At 43.6% G+C, this 20,580-nt stretch overlaps 1 pseudogene; it reads right to left on the minus strand.

Moving 5' to 3' along the window:
* LOC142766272 (uncharacterized) overlaps nucleotides 1-12,187 on the minus strand; it is a 38,629-nt pseudogene extending 26,442 nt beyond the window's left edge.
* Between the last annotated feature and the right edge of the window lie 8,393 nt (nucleotides 12,188-20,580).

The following is a 20,580-nucleotide window of genomic DNA, read 5'->3' on the forward strand; positions in this document are numbered from 1 at the left end:
GTGAAGACAGACTGGAAGTAATCATTAAACAAGTGTGCCAGGCTAAGGTTATCTTCGTACGATGCAGTGTTTTCATCCCACTTCTTTGGATTTATGAGGTCCCACAATTTTCGAGAGGCGGTGCTTGAAAACTTTGGGAAAGCGTTTGAGAAGTAGTTATTTTTGGCAAATCTAATTTTTTATTTCATGTCGGTAATTGCAGTGTTCATACTAGTCTTTGTGAGAAGTGAAGGTCGTAATTGTAATGATTTTCTAAGCATCTTAACTTTGCGCTTAGCGTGTATATTATTGAAAGCACTTCATGGATTAAAACCACTAGTTTTGTTTTTGACGGCCCGTAGTTACGAATAAAGAAAAGTACCATTCACTTAAACTTGTTCCAGAGAACGTAAACGGAGGTAAAAGTGTCGGCTTAGATTTCTTCAAACGAACAGTACTGGAACATAAAGTAGTCAACTATGCTTGTGTCATCTGTTTTTTAGAAATTAAGGAAGGCTTGTGTAGTTGCGTAGTTGTGAAGGAACCCTGTGTTGGCACAGAAAAATATATTAGATAGAGGTCGGATATGCCATCCAGTATTTGGAAGTCAAAATTTTTTTGATCAAAGTGTTCACTGACAAAAACTCAATCTAGAATGTTTGACGTGGAATCTGTAGGGCGCGTAGGTTGATCCACTATCTGCCGCATGTTGAAGTGGAGCATCATGTTACAGATTAATTCTGAAAAGGGGGTTAGAAAAACCTAAAATTTCCAGTTTATCTCTGGTAAGTTGAAGTCCCCAAGCAGGATGAGTTTTTTTATACGTGGCATTGTAGATAATTATGTTGTTTGTGGATGACGTCACTATTGGCTGTGGCGCTATGATAAACACAACCGGCAGTGATAGTGTGAGAACCAGAAGCTATCCTACAAAATACTGCCTCAACGTCATCAATTCGAGGCAGTAGTTTGAATGAAATTTTTTTGTTGATTATTACGGTGACGCCACCCTCCTCCCCATGTTGGTCTGTCTTTTCGTATGACCATATATTCAGGTGGAATTAGCTGGTCATTGTTTACGACTTCTGTGAGCCAGGTCTCTGTGACTGCTACGATGTCTGGCTCAAGTCTGATTATCAAGGGCTCAAGAGCGTCCACTTTGTTCAGTAGGCTCCGGGCACTTAAATTACCAAAAGTCATTTCCGGTGTGGCTGGAAACGTGAGCGTGCCGACCTTTGTTCACTGCTCTGGTTTTTCTTCTTGGGAACTTAGTAAACGCAGAGGCGTGGCCAAAACCACTTCTTCCTTTGAGGCATCCCAAAGAAACTGCACGTCCTTAATCCACAGTTTATCGTATGCGAGAGACATTTTTTCGTCGGCTTCTTTCTTGGGTTTGGCAAAGCTCCAAAGCGGTCTCCCCACATCACCTTTTTCGAGAAGTATTCACTCACAGAAAAATCAGATCCCTTCAGCCTGAAGCACTGTTTGAGTAATTTCGCTTTTTCAGTGAAGTGTGTGAGCTTTAGGTTAACGAGCCTATTACCGTTGGCTCTAGATCTACTGAAACTATGTATTCTATCAATAAACACAGGCTCACTATTAAGAACATTCTTGACAATTTTGTCGTTTACAACGGATTGTAACACATTACTATCTTTTTTATAATTTTCAGGGATGCAGTAAATTACGAGATTTGAGCTACGTGGGTGATTTTCTAGGTCGTCGACCTCCAGCTCTATATTGTTAATCCTTTTCTGCATATTCTTCATCATTTCTACATAGCACGACAGTTTTTCATGAGGTCCTACTAAGTCTTGCAGTTTAGCATTGATTGAGACCAATCAATTTTTTTTTATTTCTTTCAAGTCTTCGGAAATATTTTGCAGCTGTTTCATTATGGCTGCGTTGTTGGGACAGTGGCCAGCCTTGGGCACGGTAGCACAACCAGGAATGCGTTATTTGAGCGAAGGCACTTGCCTTAACGTTTTCTTACTTGTACAATAGGGAATTTTAAAATAGCGCACCGCAAGCCCTTGTGGTGCGGTCGCTGCTACTGTGGATGCATCGAAATGCGAGTCGGCGTTCGCGTTCGCGGACCGCACGCAGAAAATCCGATAATGCGTGCGGTGATGGCGGCCCGCATGAGGCCCGCAAGCGCTGGTTTAGAGGCTACAGTGTCGCTGCGATCATGCGTTGCGGTTCGCAGCAGGGCAAACGCTATTCTGAAGCTCTTATCGCGCCCGCTTCGCCCGCAATGCCCACAGCACTTGCAAACGGTATTCCAAATCTCCCTAATGAAAACAAAAGGGTTAGCGGTCTAAATTTCAAGCCTGCTGCCGTACCCCTGGGTTGAGCTGTCTTGACGTGCCCCTTTTCTACTCCACGTAGGTCAATGCGTTGACAGGGAACTATTGAAGTCAGCGTCTGTACTGGCCACCAAAGTGCCCATGCGTGGAGTGGTGGTATCATATGCATCGTTGATAGCCGGAATCCTTGACACATGCAGGCCTACATCATCGGGTAGCATCATGATGTCCGGGCTCCGATGAATGACCGTCGCTCGTCGGTATCACTAACAGTCCGATGAACAACTGCACAATGAGAGCAGAAGGGTTAGCGGTCTGCACCCGAAGCCTGCTGCCGTGCCCCTCGGGTATAAAGCATATACATTCGGGTATAAAGCATTACAACTTTTCTTGCTCGTGGAGAGAAGAGGTAGCTAAAGCGACCAATGTGAACGAAGTAGTCCCTTTAAATTTATTGTTCCCTTTGCATGCTTAACTCTTGCTATTGATTACCAACAAGATTAAGCATGTGTTCTTCCATGTCAGAAAATACCGTTATCGAAAATGCTCTCTCTTCATGGGAAATTTTCTTGACTTGCTGTAAGCTTTCTCAATTATTTGCATAATATTTCAATAGGTTGTGTTCGAAACGGTTATTGGCTAATTTCAAATCAGGTAACGCATTTAAACATGTCAGGCACGCAAATCTTTATCGTGAACTAAACATATCAAACGTCAACGTGTTGTTGGTGTTTTTTTTTCTTTTTTCACTTGCGGATAATTGCTTTCATATATGCTATCATCTGGTCCCCTTCCGATAGCAAGTGCGATAGTAGAAAAAACTCAGTGAAATAAATGAGTGTCTTCTTGTTTTGCTTCTATTGGCGTTTCATTCTGAATACAAATCTGCACAGCGTTTCTTTTTAATCTTATAACATGACTTGGGGGTTTCGGTACAAGTGAAGAACTGTCTATCAGGTATCAGGAAAATTGTTGATCGAAGAGTCAGTTCACAGTTCAGAATCCCGCCCACTCACTGATATTAGCACGATGTCGTGCTTCTTTTTAAAGGCTTTTATTTCGGCATTGCGATTTATCGTGTTTATAATTGAAGTCAACCTTTTTATTGGCTTTCTCGTGTTCTATTTACTTATTGCAATAGCAATTGTGTGGAAACCTTCAACGTTGTTTCGGTGCCAGTGCCACCGTCACTTTCGTAGTCGTGTTCCGTATCAGGATAGTAGGACTACCAGAGTGGAGACGTAAGCAAAGTAGTAAAAGATGAAGGATCATTATTTTGAATAAGAAAAAAAGAGGCATAAAAGGCGGTATATAGGTAATGCCTTATCAAAAAAAAACTACTATGAACAATTCAGATAATATTGTAATAGGTGAAACTCTGGAAACCAAGCTTCTGCTGTGACAGAAGTGCCAGTGCCCGCAAATGTCGCATGCTTTTTTTTCTAACTTTTGAATCAGTTTTATTCTCCCAATTTTAAACAATACTAGCACATTTACTGAGAAAGTTATTGTGCGGGAGCTTTACTGTCAAGGTTGCGAGCAGCAGGACGCCACAGAAAGAATGAAATAGCAAAACGAAGGGAGATTCCCGCTGCCAAAAAAAAAAAACTATGGTAATGCCGTTTTGTACCATAGCTATATCCCGGAATTAGTCCATGGCCACTTCCTATATCACGTTCGAAATTCGTGGTATACGGACGGCCGTAAAACAGCTCCTTCTTTGATTTAGGGCTAAGCCTCGGCAGTGAAATCCCTGGTGTCCACCAACGTTTACTCTGGGCTGTGGTCCAATAGATGTACTTATCTGTTTGAACATATCCTATAGTGCCAGCCAATTTCCGCTTTCCCTTCTTTTATTCCAGGACGCATATGAAACTATTGAGTAATAAACGAAACGCTAAATCATAAGACTATGCGATATTGCAGCGACCAACACTTTCTTAAATGCTGAGCAGCCACGGTGGTCTAGTGGCTATGGTACTTGGCTGCTGGCCCGCAGGTTGCGGGATCGGATCCCGGCTGCGGCGGCTGCATTTACGATGGAGGCGGAAATGTTGTAAGACCACGTGCTCAGATTTGGGTGCACGTTACAGAACCCCAGGTGATAGAAATTTTCGGAGCCCTCCACTACGGCGTCTCTCATAATAATATGGTGGTTTTGGGACGTTACACCCCACATATCAATAAATCAAATCTACTTTATTAAACGCTGGTGAAGGTTTCTGCTGCATTCGACAAAATTATGTCATTTTTCAGCTTTGAATCTATCTATCTATCTATCTGTCTCTCTGTCTGTCTGTCTGTCTGTCTGTCCATTCGTCCGTCCGTACACCCGTCTGTCCACGTCTCGGTGCACTTTCGTGAACACCTTTTATATATCTATTTATCTACCTATCTATCTATCCGTCTGCCTACGCCACGGTGCACTCTCGTGAACACCTCTTTACCTTCATCATCATCATCATCAGCCTGGCTACGTCTGTTGCAGGACAAAGGCCTCTCCCATGTTCCGCCAGTTAACCCGGTCCTGTGCTTGCTGCTGCCAATTTATACCCGCAAACTTTTTAATCTCGTCTGCCCACCTAACCTTCTGTCTCCCTCTAACTCTCTTCCCTTCTCTGGGAATCCAGTTAGTTACCCTTAATGACCAGCGGTTATCCTGTCTACGCGCTACACCCGGCCCATGTCCATTTCCTCTTCTTTATTTCAACTATGATATCCTTAACCCCCGTTTGTCCCCTAATCCATTCTGCTCTATTGTCTCTTAAGGTTACACCTACCATTTTCCTTTCCATTGCTCGCTGCGTCGTCCTCAATTTAAGCTGAACCCTCTTTGCAAGTGTCCAGGTTTCTGCTCCGTAGCTAAGTACCGGCAATATACAGCTGTTATATACCTTCCTCTTGAGGGATAGTGGCAGTCTACGTGTAATAATTTGAGAGTGCTTGCCGAATGTGCTCCACCCCATTCTTATTCTTCTGGTTACTTCAATCTAGTGGTTAGGCTCTGCGGTTATTACCTGCCCTAAGTAGACATAGTCTTTTACAACTTCAAGTGCACTATTACCTATCTCGAAGCGCTGCTCCTTTTCGAGGTTGTTGTACATTACTTTCGTTTTCTGCAGATTAATTTTAAGACCAACCTTTCTGCTCTCCTTGTCTAACTCCGTAATCATGAGTTGCGATTCGTCCCCTGAGTTACTCAGCAATGCAATGTCATCGGCGAAGCGCAGGTTACTAAGGTATTCTCCATTAACTCTTATCCCTAACTGTTCTCATTCTAGGCTTCTGGAAACCTCCTGTAAGCACGCGGTAAATAGCATTGGGGAGATTGTGTCCCCCTGCCTTACACCCTTGATTGGTATTCTGTTGCTTTCTTTATGAAGCACTATGGTAGCAGTTGATCCCCTGTAGATTTCTTCCAGAATGTTTATATATACTTCATCTGCGCCCTGATTCCGCAGTGTCTGCATGACGGCTGATATTTCTACTGAATCAAACGCCTTATCGTAATCTATGAAGGCTATGTATAGTGGTTGGTTATACTCTGAGCATTTCTCTATTACCTGATTGATAGTATGAATGTGGTCAATTGCTGAGTAGCCTGTTCGAAATCCTGCTTGTTCCTTTGGTTGATTGCATTCTAATGTTTTCTTTACTCTGTTAGCAATTACCTTTGTAAATAGCTTGTATACAACAGAGAGCAAGCTGATCGGCCTGTAATTCTTCAAGTTCTTGTCATCTCCTTTCTTATGTATTAAGATGATGTTAGCGTTCTTCCAAGACTCTGGTACTCTTCCCGTCAGGAGACACCTCGTAAACAGGGTGGCTACTTTTTCTAACACAATCTGTCCTCCATCTTTAAGCAGATCTGATGTTACCTGATCCTCACCAGCAGCTTTGCCTCTTTGCATGCTCTCCAAAGCTTTTCTGACTTCTTCTATCATTACTGGTGGGGTGTCATCTGGGTTACTGCTAGTTCTTATAGTATTAAGGTCGTGGTTGTCTCGGCTACTGTACAGATCTCTGTAAAACTCCTCCGCTATTTTAACTCTCCTATCCATATTGGTAGTTATTTAGCCTTCTTTGTCCCTTAGTGCATACATCCGACTTTTGCCTATCCCAAGTTTCCTCTTCACTGCTTTGACGCTTCCTGGGTTTTTCAGAGCGTGTTCAATTCTCTCCATGTTATACCTTCTTACATCGCATACTTTACGTCTATTAATCAGTTTCGAAATCTCTGCCAGTTCTATTTTGTCTGTTGTACTTGACACTTTCATGCTTTGACGCTTCTTAATTAGGTTCTTCGTTTCCTGGGAAAGCTTGCCAGTGTCCTGTTTAACTACCCTGCCTCCAACTTCCACTGCACACTCCGTAATGATACTCGTCAGATTATCATTCATTGTATCTACGCTAAGGTTGGTTTCCTCACTAAGAGCCGAGTACCTGTTCTGCAGCGACACTCTGAACTCCTGTACTTTCCCTCTCAGTGCTAGCTCATTGATTGGCTTTTTGCGTATCAGTTTCTGTCGTTCCTTCTCCAAGTCTAGGCGAATTCGAGACCGTGCCATTCTATGGTCACTGCATCATACCTTGCCAACCACTTCCACATCCTGCACGATTCCTAGGTGTGCATTCATTATGAAGTCTATTTTGTTCTTATTTTCGCCATTAGGGCTCCTCCATGTCCACTTGCGGTTTTCTCGTTTGCGGTAGAAGGTATTCAAAATCCGCAAATTACCTCCGCGTAAACCAAAATGTGTAGGGAGGATAATAGAGTTGAACGTGTATGTCTGGTGGGTCATGACTTGACTAATGTGAAAACTTTTGTATCTCTTTCCTTTCTATTATTCTCTCCCCACCCCATGTTTAGGGTAGCCAACCAAGCAAAGCTTGATTAGCCTCCCTGCCTTTCTTCTCTATTTATATATATATATATCTCTCTTTCTCTTTTGCCTACCTCACCCAAACACTTCTCTGCAGTCTTGTGTGGCGCGTACCCGTGTACGAGTATGTTCCATACATGACGTAAGCGGGTATGGGCCACACCTGACTGACTGTCTATTTACCTATGAATTAGAAATAGATACTTTGGTAATTTAAATGTGAATGCATTAACACAATTTAAAATTGGCAGCTCTGACCCAACGATTGCAATCTTGGTAGGGTCCCAAAAAGTGGAAATCAAGTATTCTACCGCAGAGCCATGCCAGGCTTTTAAAGTCCTTTGAGAAAATACCATATGCAAGCGTAACGTTGGTGAATTGTTACTTAGAGTTTCAATGCTGGATATCTGATTTTTAGAACATTACATACGTGCTCCTATCATAGAGATGGCACGTCGGGTTAACGTTAGTGGCATACTTTAGCGCTTTCCACTAATGTTGGGCCACGATTACATACTGGATGTTTCAGCTTGAAAGCACCAAGCAATAAATATAAAAAATTAAAAATGACTGCTATGCGTCTCCAGCTAGCGCAGTATTCTTCTTAGCTGTATGTAGCACGTAAGAATATTTTTTTGATGCGCCAAGTACGGTAATAAACAAAGAGTGCTTGATGAACTATTTAAATATTAAATCTAGAGAAACATTTTGATACAGGACTTGTAGCTCTTATCCAGAAGTAACAAAGTTTTCAAGTAACAGTAAGATAACAATGCTGGTTATATATTTTCAGGGTTCGTTTAAAGTGCGCGAAGTTTTAAAAAATACGATGTGATTGCGGTTTGACGCGTGGCGTTTTGAGTGCCCTCAAAGTTGAGTTGAATTAATTAGCGAAGGTTTCTCACGCACGAAGGTCACTTGAACACGCTATTTGTGACTACGATAGGCATTAAGTGATAGTTGGATGGTACTTTAAAAAAAGGTAATGGGGTGATAGTAAGAAACAAAGGCAATAAACTTCAACAAAAAAGCGGCTGTCACGTGCATTGCGATAGGAGACCAGAGACGAATCCTGCCTCCGGTATCTTATCGCAATGTGCGTGGCAGCTTTTCCATCGAAGTTTATTGTCTTCGTTTCTTTCTTTCGCCCCCTTCTTCCTCATTTCTTTAAATGGTACCATCAAACCATCGTTTAATGTCCAGCGTAGTCACTTATGGCCTGTTCAAGCGATCTTCGTGCGTGAGAAGCCTTCGCTAATTCATTCAACTTGAATTTGAGGGCACTCGAAGCGCCGCACATAGAGCGGAAATGAAGTGGTATTTTTTTAATTTCGCGGACTCTGCACAGGCCCGGGAAAAAATTAACCAGCGTTATGAATTTACCGTAACTAAAAATTTTTTGTTATTTCTGAATAAGAGCTACAAAACTTGAACCAATTTTTTTCTTTAGAATATCTATTTTAAAAGTTCATTAAGCCATCTTTGTTCATTATCGTGCTTGGTGGATAAAACATATATTCTGACGTGCTACGTTCAGCTAATAACAATACTGCGCTAGCTGGAGAAGCGTGGCACTCATTTTTAATTTTTGACTGCTCGGTGCTTTTCAGGCAAAACACCCTTTACGTACAGCACTAGCCAGCCCTACCTTCCCCGCAAGTACGAGCGCTACATAGCAGATTACCGCTTCTGGTATTCGTAATACCCATGTTTTGTTCGTATTGTTACGCAACTGGAAATAACGGGTTATGTAAAACATATGCGACAGTTCAAGACACGTCTCCGCGTACAGCTTTCGTACAAGTTTTTGACCTTATTTATTAACATTTCGCCGAATGAAATTATACCAAAATCAGCTTCCCAACGCCTGCTTCGCCTAACACCGATTCCCATGATACATCGGAACTATGGACCGTAAATTCAAGGATTGAACGTGTTTGGCCCCATCTATGAAGGATTTTGCATAGATGATTTATCTGTAAAAAGCAAGCTTAACATCGCTTGTGGTCAGATCTATTTCTAAAAGCACAGTTATGAAACTGAAAAATTGAGTACTGGCATGGTGGAATTCTTGCCTTAATCACAGTTACCGTGCACGTTTTGCAAAGCCAAGATCAACAGAGGCACGCAAGTTGCACCACAAGAGTGGCCGCGCAATGTGAAACAATGGTAACGATACAAGCAGACGAATGAGCTTGTCAGGGGGCGAGTGTATATATATAGTATCTCTCGTTCCAAGAAAATCAACGGCATTCTCAAAGCTGCATTTCTGCTTACCAATAGCAAACGACAAGCGGGATGACCCGTAGAACCGAAAAGAAATGTTGGCGGCCTTGTAGCCGCAATTGGATTCGAGAAGCAAAGCACCACGAATATACCGGGACTGCGCTTTGCTGAACCCTCTGGGAGAGAAGCAACAAACGTCTTTGTTGTCCGACTTCTGATGAGACTTTGTTGGCCAGCTTTTTTTTTCGCAGCGGTGAATTCCCGGTGGGACTGTAGGGTGGCTACTTTGTTTCCGATTTGTTCCTTCTCAGGTTATTCGAAATCCATCTGCATTTGCAACGCAAATGTCATTTCATTCAAGTTAGCGTTCTTCTCCATTAAAGACAAATTGCGAAAAACATTTGTTGCTCTAGAAATAATTTACTGTTTCAAACACGCAACGGAAATACTAAATAGCACCTGTACACTATTTACATAACATCATGGGTATAAAAATGAAGTCAATATCAGAAAGGACTAGCAAAACAAACAATTGTGTGGATTGTTAATAACAATTGTGTGGAATGTTAGCCCATCGGTTTTGTTTATGAAGCTTTGATACATGTTTAGTCAAGTTCCCAACTTTTTATTTTCACGGGCTACATGATAAGCATTAAATATACAACTCAACTACATCTCGTTGAATACTCGTATTTATATAGTTTCCTGGATGATATGGCACTGCAGGCTAGATGGAGTGTGTATTAGCTATATTATTACGTAAACAAACGGGAGGCAATTTGCATGGTATTTGTTTTGCAATTGTAGTTGTAAATATTTATTGTCCTCACATGCATTTTAAAAGTGAGCAGGTTATCTAACAGTGCGCTGTTTGCACACTCCAGTATAATTCATCGTTCTCCGAGAAATTACTAGCCTATAAGCATGGTGTTTTATGTTAGACATGAACTTTCAGATTCCCTTTTTGACGGCCTTCAAGCGTACATAAGCCAAAAATCAGCGCCGTTATCTTGACACATGAACCAAGAGATTGTGGCGCTCGGACGACATCGTAGCAAATTCTACGAGTTATTTGGGTGATTAGCCAAAAATACTAAAGAGTGATCTTCGGCTGTTAATCCTTCTTAAACCCCTTCATTACAAACTTTGGCAGTTGTCTAGAGAAGTTTGAAAGTGTATTAGAGAGTTAGAAATTGTATAATAACAATAACAATGATATATTGGGATTTAAGTTCCGAATACACGTAATGACTATGAGAGAATTGTAGGGGAGGTCAACTAATTTGTTTATGATTGGTCAAACATATTTAACTACAAAAAATATGATTGGTCAAACATATTTTAACTACAAAGGAAATGAGTGCAAGGCCCTTTTCAGGACAGGGGAATCAGTGCGGAAGGTAGCCTATAAAGGGGACGTATTGTGTGTAGAACAAAACGAGATCCACATGACTAAAGAGCAACTTGAAGTCTTCTACATGGAAACAAATGAATGGTAGTTTCGTAAAACCTCTTGTAAAACACATGGGAAGTTTTGTCGTCCGGTAGTCAGTTTTCTTGGCTGGTGAAATTTTTCCTTTTTATTTGTGTCGTCGTGCATCTTTGGCACCCAGCACGCCCTGTACTGGTCCTCAAGACCTCTGCTCTGCTGGGGAGGGGGGGGGGAGGGACCCTTTTAGCAAGTTTCGCTATGGAGGAGATGGTGGTGGACCTGCCTAGTAGCATGGGTCGACCTGCCACTGCAAGGAAGCGGCTCAGCTCTTCAGTGACATCAGAAGCTGCCGATTCCGAGTCTGGTGCTACTTCGATGACTCGGATGCATTTCTACCTACTAAACATCGACGGCCAAGACGGAAATTGGCGGCATCGTCACCAAGTGAAAAGACCATAATATGCAACAGCATCGTGACTACGACCTGCTTGGAGATAGCCTGAACGCTATCTCCAAACAGAAGCTTAATGACTTTTTCTTCAAACTTGCCCCTGGTCTGATTCAAAAAGTTCGAGTGAATCCCAGGAAAAATATCATTGCCGTAGACACAACAGATGAGAAGATGATGCAAACCCTGCTAGGTCTATCTCAGCTATGCAACGTCAACGTGTGGGCTTTTTTTCTACAGGGCGCTAATGTAACAGCTGGGGTTATATTAGATGAAGACCTAGAACATGTAGATGATGTTTGAAAAGTATTATAGTCTGCACGCCACCATGCAGTCATCAGCGCTCGAAGGCTTGGATCTTCGGAGTGTGTGAAGATTCCTTTCGGGTTCAAAAAGCTACCTAGTCACATAAAGGCCGGACTAGTGCGGTACCCGGTCCGACCTTTCATACCAAAGCCTCTACAATGCCACAAATGTTTCAAGCTTGGACATGTACAGGGTTTCTGCACTAGCGTTGTGGTCTGTGCTAAATGTGGCGCGAATCAAAACGTAAAACTTTGCAACAGTGCGACATCTCCCTGCCATACCTGTAATGGCGAACACTTGGCAACGGACAAAGATTGTCCCAAGCTTAAAAATAAATGGAAGGTCCTGAAAGAAAAAGCTAAAAAGACAGCATCATGAGAAGAGACGCCTAGCCATAGCACCCGTTAAGTAGCTACAACGGCACAACTAAAGATGCACCTGTACGTCTGAAGAACAGTACAGTCGTAGGGAATCGAAGCAACGAAGGGAGGCGCAATTTCAGCATTTCGGCAACATCATGGCCAGCGTTACTATGAAAGCCGTCGGACACAACCTTCTCAAAGGTCACGCCACAAAAAGTTTCGGAACCAACCTGCACCTCGGCCATGTCTGCAGTAGAAAATACTGTAAACAGGGCCCCAGAAATGGCTCCAGGCAACGATGATGCCCAACATGTAACCATGCTTAATGTGCTTGCTAACGTCGTCAGATCTCTCATAGCTGGTCGTCAAACGCCAGCAGCATTAGACTCACAACAGCTCTTGGAGGTTCTCGTTCCAGTTCTCGACAGTCCTCACTAAAAGCAACATTAACACCTGTTGCAATCCCCGTCCCTATGTGCTGCAGTGGATAGTCAGGTTTCTACGACCGCTCCATTCTGATCTCGTTCTTAGGCTTTTTGCAATGAAGAGTCCACCGAATGTTATAGCTCTCCAAGAAACCAATGTGAGAAATGACGAGCTCAGACTTCCGGGTTACGTGGGCGTTCACAGAAATACCCAATGCAGAGTAATGGCGTATGCATCTTTCCAGTGTACAGACACCACGCATCCATGAAATGCTTCGAAAGCGTCGTTGTACATACGAACTGATGTTAATTTTGCACTGATCTACGCAAGTGACCTCTGCGACGCCAACTTTGAATGTCTAGCAGTTGCTAATAATCTCAGCAGCACAACTACGACTGTGGCAAGCATATATATTCGGACAACGCAATCTTCCTACATCACAATGCTGGAGTGCCTGCTATCCCGGTGTGGCTCGTCATTCCTGTTGCGTGGAAATTTCAATGCCCATTGTCCTCGTTGGTGTTGTCACTCTAAAGACAATCGTGGAATTGAAATCAATGAGCTTATTGTTGAACATAATCTGCAGACCCTTAACGACTGCTCATCCACATTTGTCGGCAGAGGAAATGAACAATCCACCATTGATCTTGCCATATCGACGAGAGGTGTGCGTCTTACTTGGTCAAGCGAAGCTGACCCATGGGGTTCAGATCATCTGCTCAATTGGCTGGTTCCAGAGAATTCTCCTAGCGGCCAGAGTGCTGCATACACAGTGACAAATTGGGACAAGTTCCGTCAGCAAGTTGCGGGGTGCAATCACTTGATAACCTGTTCAAACTAGTGAGTGAATGTCTGCAGCAAGCTACAGTACGACGACTGTGAAGCATAGACAAGCCAAACCCTGACCTAAAGCTCTTCACACTACGTGCTTGTTGACGACGTGCTTACAGGAGGGCACATCGTTCCAAAATAAACTTTGATTGGACACTTTGTAACCGCTTAGATGCAGCCATTAGGCGGCACACAAAACAACTTCGTCGAAGAAGCTGGGCTGCATTGTGTAGCTCGTTGCATATGGCGAGTGGTTTTGGGAGTGTATGGTGCACTTTGAAGGCTCTCCGAACACCTGAGGTCTGCAAGAATTTAGCTACAGCATTGTGCGTCACGACTGAATGGTCTCCGAAAATTTTTGCGCAAGATTTTGCAAATATTTTCACCTGTACTTTGTCAAAAGACAACGCCAGTCATCGTTTCGTAACATTTTCATATGGACCTCCATGTGAGATGGATGAGGCAGATTTTGCCTTGACCGAGCTGCGTCATGCACTTAGCCTCTGTTACCGTCGCACTGCCCCAGGTGAAGATGGTGTTACGTACCAAGCCTTGCGAAACCTTGATGAGGTCTTTCATCAAAGTATCCTGGACAAATACAACGAAGTGTGGCAAGCTAGTATGATTCATTATGAATGGAAATTGTCTGTGGTGAGGCCCAGTTTAAATCCTGGTTGCCCTGCACAACTCCTGAAGTCATACCAGCGAATATCACTAACTTCTAATGCTATGAAGCTGATGGAACGTATGGGGCTGTTTCGTCTGGACGCCAGATTACAGGAGCTCACTTTCTTCCCTGATGTCATGAGTGAATTTTGTCGCCACCGTTCAGCCGTCGACAGCATAGCAGATCTTGTATCATTGTTTGAATCTGCACTAGCACACCGACATTCAGCGTATTTTCTATTTCTCGACATACAGCAAGCGCTTGACTCGGTGCCACATTAGGCGATTATTTGTGCACTGATGAATGAAGGAAATTCAGGTCGCCTGTTACTCTTTCTCCGTGATTTTTTATCTCAGCGCAGAATGGAAGTGCGAATTGGATAAGTACAGAGTCAACCTCACGCTGTGAAGTGTGGCGTCCCGCAAGGCAGCGTCTTGTCACCGCTTCTCTATAACAGCGTACTTGCTGGACTTTCAGGCTGATTACCGCATGAATGTGACTTTCCTGTAAGCATAGCAATTTATGCTGATGAAATTGCACTCTGGGTCAGTGGTCCATCACACCATGGTCCACGTCTTCGTGGTACATTGCAGCGAGCTCTGAATGCAACTTCAGAATACTTGGTGGAAGTTGGACTGCAGGTTTCACCTGCGAAGTCAGCTGCGATCGCGTATAATCCAAGGCAACGCGCTCGTCGGAGCCTTCGCAGGCTTTACCTCGAAGACACACAGATACAGTGGGTACACCAATATTGCTACGTGGGTGTAATCATCGATAATCGCCTTTCTTGGAGCCCCATTGTTAAAACTGTGAGGCGAAAATCGCTGTCCCTGTTCAAGTATGTAGCCGCCTTGACTGCTAGGGGTGAGGGCATTGATCAGAGGATGGCGCTACAGGTTTACCAATCAGCTGTTCTCTCTTGCCTGATGTATGCTTTGCCAGCCTTGAATGTACCGCCTGCTTTATGTCTCAGCTCGAATGGGATCATAGTGTTGCCCTCCGAGTACTGTTTGGTTTACCTCGTGAAGCACAATCCATCTCACTACTGATTGAAGCACACCAGTTGCCGCAAAGGCTGCAAGCTGACCAGAGAGCGGTACATCATATGGAGCATCTGAACCAAGCCCCACATGGCAAGACACTCCTTAACAGGCTGTTACAGCACCCACATTCTCTGATGGGTAAAATGGCGGCTTTGTTCAATGACATTACTGTCGATTCCGGCGAAACTATTCAGTTGCTAACATCAACAAAGCACAGGACAAGTGCCTTCCCTACCCATCTGTCAATTCCGAGAATACGCAAAAATTGCGACCAACCTGTTTCGGAACTATACCACTTAGCCCATTCACACTTATTTGAAAACTTCGATGGCTATGCAAAAGTATTTACAGACGCTTCTGTACGTATCGATGGCCTGAACGCTTCTGCAGCTTTCTTCTACCCTTCAACCGCTATCAGGCAGTTGTTTAAAATACCGCACTCCTCATCGTCGGTGACGGCCGAGCTAGCAGTGATTGATGTAACCCTTACGTACGTACAAGAAGGGTTACCAGTATTGAAGGTTGTCATCCTCACTGACTCTCGTGGTGCCCTTAGCAGACTCACCAGCAAGGAGACCAATCGCCTAACTCTCAGCAGCATCATGGTATCCATTAACAACATTTTGTCACGTGGGGTATGCCTAGCTGCACAGTGGGTACCTTCGCACGTGGGTATTGCAGGCAATGAAGAAGCGGATCACCTTGCATCATCATGCAACCATGATGGTTGTGACTGTCCGGGAATTCTATGTACGATGGTCAACGCTCGTACGCTTATACGCCGACACCCCCTAGAGCAGCCCCTAGACCAGGGTGTGGCAAATGGAGCGTTTTCACCCGGTGTTCGTGGCCGTGGCTTGCCTCGTAGCTCCCGAGCGCTGTTGTACAAACAGAAAGTGGGCTCTGTGCTGGTGCGTGAACGATTACACCTTCAAGGGCATGTGGACAGCCCATTGGGTGCAGCTTGTGGCTCCTGCGAAACACTTGAGCATCTCTTAGTGCACTGGCTCACATTTGCTACGCAGCGGTCTTTGTTGATAAAGGAATATAAATTCCTGGGACTCAAGTGTGCGATTTTAGACTACTACCTCTTTCCGAGTGGTAGTGCTTGCCGACGCGACCAGGCCCACCGAGCTCTCCTTACAATTATGAACCGAACGGACCTGGCCACCCGTTTAAAGATGATCTTTTTTTCTTTCTTTTTTGCTCTTTTCATTTCTTATTCTTTTTATTTGTGTTTTTTACCCATACTCGTCAGTCTTCGTCATTTTTCCCCTTCATCATCTTCTTTCCTCTTTCTCCCCACTAATCTTGGTTTCCTTTGTTTCTTCTTTTCTCCCGAAAGAGTGAGCAGGCCTTGTGCCCCTCAGGGTGGCAGTTGCCAGCTTGCTCTCTCCCTCTTTCTTCTGTGTCCTTGTGTATCTGTGTATGCGAATCAAATAATAATAATAATAACACATTATATAGAAATGAGAGCTGAAGTTTGTTGAATGGAGACCACTAATGTCTTAATGCAAGACAAAAGACATTCCTCTCTGAAGGTCATTGTCAGGCTCATATTTTTAATGCGCAATGCATATAACAGAAAGAAAAAACCATGTAAACGGGAGAATCTTTCACCTACCAAGCCTTATCCTCTCCATGTTCTCTTTGCTTTTGCCTTTGCCAGCTCCTGATGTATGGCCCTTTGAACGTGAAGTTTCCTTCGGTGTGCTCTGATCGTATTGAGCTCTAATATGGAACTAAGATTGTACTGTTCATTGCGTAGATGTCTACAGGGGTGGTGCACTTAAGAGAAAGAGCGGAAGACAGAGAGAAAAATAATGAAGTGTCAGTGCGTTAAAAACGCCCCTGAAGTTAGCCACTCAAATCGAGATTGGGGAAAGTGTCCTGAACAGCGTTAAAATCGCGAATCCCCATTATTCTCGCTTTAAACTGAACATGGACCTGAAACACGAACTGTATTCTATGATGTACATACCTCTTTCAAATACTGAGGCAAGCTAGTTTTTTTCCTATACCTCTTTTAGGCAGACTGTGCAATGATAGGCTTGTCAGTATAATTTGCAGCCATGAAGTGAAAAGCAAAAATAGTGGTGTTGCTAAACAAAAAGAGGGATTATTTTTGCAAGGTAAGCATGGCAGCAATCAATTTTATGCGGTCTCATGAGGCTACATCAAGTCGTATTAAGAATGAAACACGATGATAGTAAAGTAAAGGTTCTTCACTCATACGAAGAATTCTGCCAAGACCACCCATCTTCCTCTGATTAACAGGAGCGTTGGAAAAGCATGGTATATAGTTTGTATGCCTGACTATGTCATGGATACACATAGCAACATTGATATACCTGTACCATGAATTTTCCAAAGTTATACGTACCGCTATTACTTCGTATGGAAAGACTAAAGTCGGAACGTAGCTGCGCAACTCTAATTCACTTTGCGTTGCTCATTTTAGGGGCGAAGCTGCTGAGGGTGTGGCTCGTTCCCTCCTGATAAAATGCTGTAGTAGTAGCCATTCTAGTTAGTTTTAGGATTTGCACACTAGATGGCTTGTGTCTATCTATCCTTGGAAATAACAATTCTAGATGACAATAGTGATTATAATATAGTTGAGGAATAATGAGGATAGAAGGCGCTGTTGTGATATAAAATTCACAGCATAAGCATGGTGTAAGTGATCATAAGTGGGGTGAAATATTTGTGTGTCTGTCCGTCTGTTACTCAAATGAACGGATAGACAGACAGGCATCCTTTATTGTGAGGTATGAAGAACTAATCCTAAGCCCGCACCATAAACATATTGTTACGTACACAGAATGGCTCACCCTTCATGCGATAGCTACGTAGCAATATAACAGACAGACAGACAGACAGACAGACGAACGAACTGATGAACAGACAAACGGACAGACGGACGGATGGACGCACACACGAACGGACAGATAGACGGACGGACAGACGGACAGATGGACGGACACACGAACGGACAGAAAGACGGATGGACAGACGGACGGATAGACGGATGGACGGACACACGAACGGACACACGAACGGACACACGAACGGATGGACAGAGGGACGGATGAACAGATGGACACACGAACGGACTGACAGACGGACGCACACACGAACGGACTGTCGGATGGAAGGACACACGAACGGCCTGACGAACGGATGGACGGATGGACGGGCACACGAACGGATGGACGGACGGACGTATGAACAGATGGACGGATGGATGGATGGATGGATGAACATAAAGAGAGACTGACGCTTCACCCCACTCTTCATAATTCATAGCGTGAATATGCCGTAATATATTTTAATAAGGGCGTAATGTGCGATTGTATCCTAATTTTCATGAATCAGCGCATTGACTTACCTTTTCTGTGTAAAGCGCTGCCCCATTTTCGGCGTTTCCAAATGACATCGCTTGTTGGTTAGAAAATCTTGCATATAAGATTAACTGCATTGAACGATGATGATGTTGTAGGGAGAAAAAAAATACCATTGTACGCTTGAACGCTGCGGTTTGGTGCAGTCACAGAACAATGTGAATGCAAAAAATACATGATGCTCATGTGCATTGCTTCGCCCTTCATTTTGAAATCTATGAAAATTTTAATAAACGCGAAAGCTTAACGTTGAATGTAAACGGTAAAGTCAATTAACTGTTTGCTTGCATTTCATATTTGCACATTTTAGCAGGTGCTCTTAGAGCCGAAGGAAATACACATAATTTGTTCCCATTTCTTTCCTATCACATTAATCACACGAAAACGCGAGGGTGCTATCTCCTGTTGCTAACAGTCCAAGAAACGCGACCTTGACGTTTTTTAACCGAGTGCCAACCTGTCTCACACATAACAAGGTGACATGGCGAGGCACCATAACTTTTAGCCAGAGTTGTTCGTGTCTTAGCCTTCTATCTACCGTATATCGCTGAAACAAGAAGGGGTTGATGTTGCTTGTCCATTCTTGGAGACAAACGATTTCTTTTTCTAACACTGCTTAGAATGCTCGAAGTTACAACCATTCTTGAGATGTACGGCAGTTTGCTGCAGAGTGCTTCGTTGGCCCACTTCCAAAAAGGGCACCGATACGACAGTGACGTAGTGATCCCGCGTCCCCCACCCCCCCAAAAAACGAAACTCGTTTATCCCTGTTATATACATCGAAGAATCCTATATCTCTTGCCGGAGTCACTACAGATTACGGCCTTTCGTCAGGAGAACGTCATTTCCACCTTCTCAGCAGTCGACCTTTTTTTTCTGATTCATTTTCTTGTACACCAACTCTTCGTCACGCTCCAGAGACGTTGCTCGAAACATTAACATTGCGCAGAGATAGTAAAGAATTGTAGGACGATTCGCGACGAGCATCAGAGACAAGCGTCATTTATGTTTATTTTATTCATGTCAACTTTAAAAAGTCCTCTTCGGCTAACATATCAGTTGAAAAATAAAACTCTTCCACAGAATAACAACAAAACAAACATCGTGCTCTCTATGCAAAGGTTTTTTAGTAGCTTTTCTATACTATACACGCTAGAGAGAACAGCTTTAACCAATATATGCCGACTGCCTTCCAGATCACTCATAACCAATATGGGAGGATAATCTAGTCGCCCGAAAGAATGGCACTATGGTGTAGCGTATCACAGCTTCTCAAATCACATGATTGCAGCACAATATGTCGAAAAGGTGTATGCTTCGTGGACTAGCCATTAAATATCTTGTACCCTCCCTCGACTTTCTTGTCCTTTAACTCTTCGCCAACGTCAGGTTTGCGATTCGATCGTGTCTTGCTTAACAAGGCCACTTTTGTTTTATCCTTTAATATAGTCAGATGATTATGTCTGTTCTCTAACAAAAAACCTTCAAGTTGGTTCTTGCTCTCAAATTTTTTACAATCGACCCGCAATGGCACGCCCTTTCTCGCTGCGTGTTAGAGACCTAGCTGAAGAAACAGATGTCCCATTGCTTGAATACCACCTCAGCACCCCTGCTCTGCGGCTCCCGCCATGGTAGTGGCAGGTTATAGACTGTGACACATCTTTCGTAGCTGTCACAAAGCATGCCTCCCCCATACACATTCGGATGTATTTCTTAGAGCTTCAACATAAATATGACTGTCCAGAATATTATACTGATGCATCCAAGTCCCATACTGGCGTGTCCTATGCGGCGGTCAGCCCATCCTTTTCGGATGCCGGCGTTCTGTCCACCATCCCAAGCATTTTTACAGCCGAGGCTTACGCGTTATTCGTAGCCGTTAAACACATCAAAGAATTGAATACGCCAAGGGTGGTTAAATACACAGACTCCCTGAGTGTCGTAAAAGCATTGAAAAATCTTAAAAAACACAGAAACCCTATAATAATATCCCTCTATTCAATACTCTGCGCGGCCTATACTTCCAAGCAACATATCGTCGTGAGCTGGGTGCCAGGACATTGCGAGATCGAAGGAAATGTTTTGGCCGACCAGCTCGCCAGGTCAATTAACGGAAGCTCTGCCAACTCCTCAGTTGCTGTCCCTATAATGGAGCTAAAACCAAACATACGGAAAAAGCTCGGGGCTTACTGGCAGAAGTGTTGGGATCAACAAACTCGTAACAAGTTACACTTGATTAAACCATACCTCGGTAACTGGCCACCCACGTC

Source organism: Rhipicephalus microplus, chromosome 1, assembly GCF_043290135.1.
Source record: "Rhipicephalus microplus isolate Deutch F79 chromosome 1, USDA_Rmic, whole genome shotgun sequence".
NCBI classification, from domain to species: Eukaryota; Metazoa; Arthropoda; class Arachnida; order Ixodida; family Ixodidae; genus Rhipicephalus; species Rhipicephalus microplus.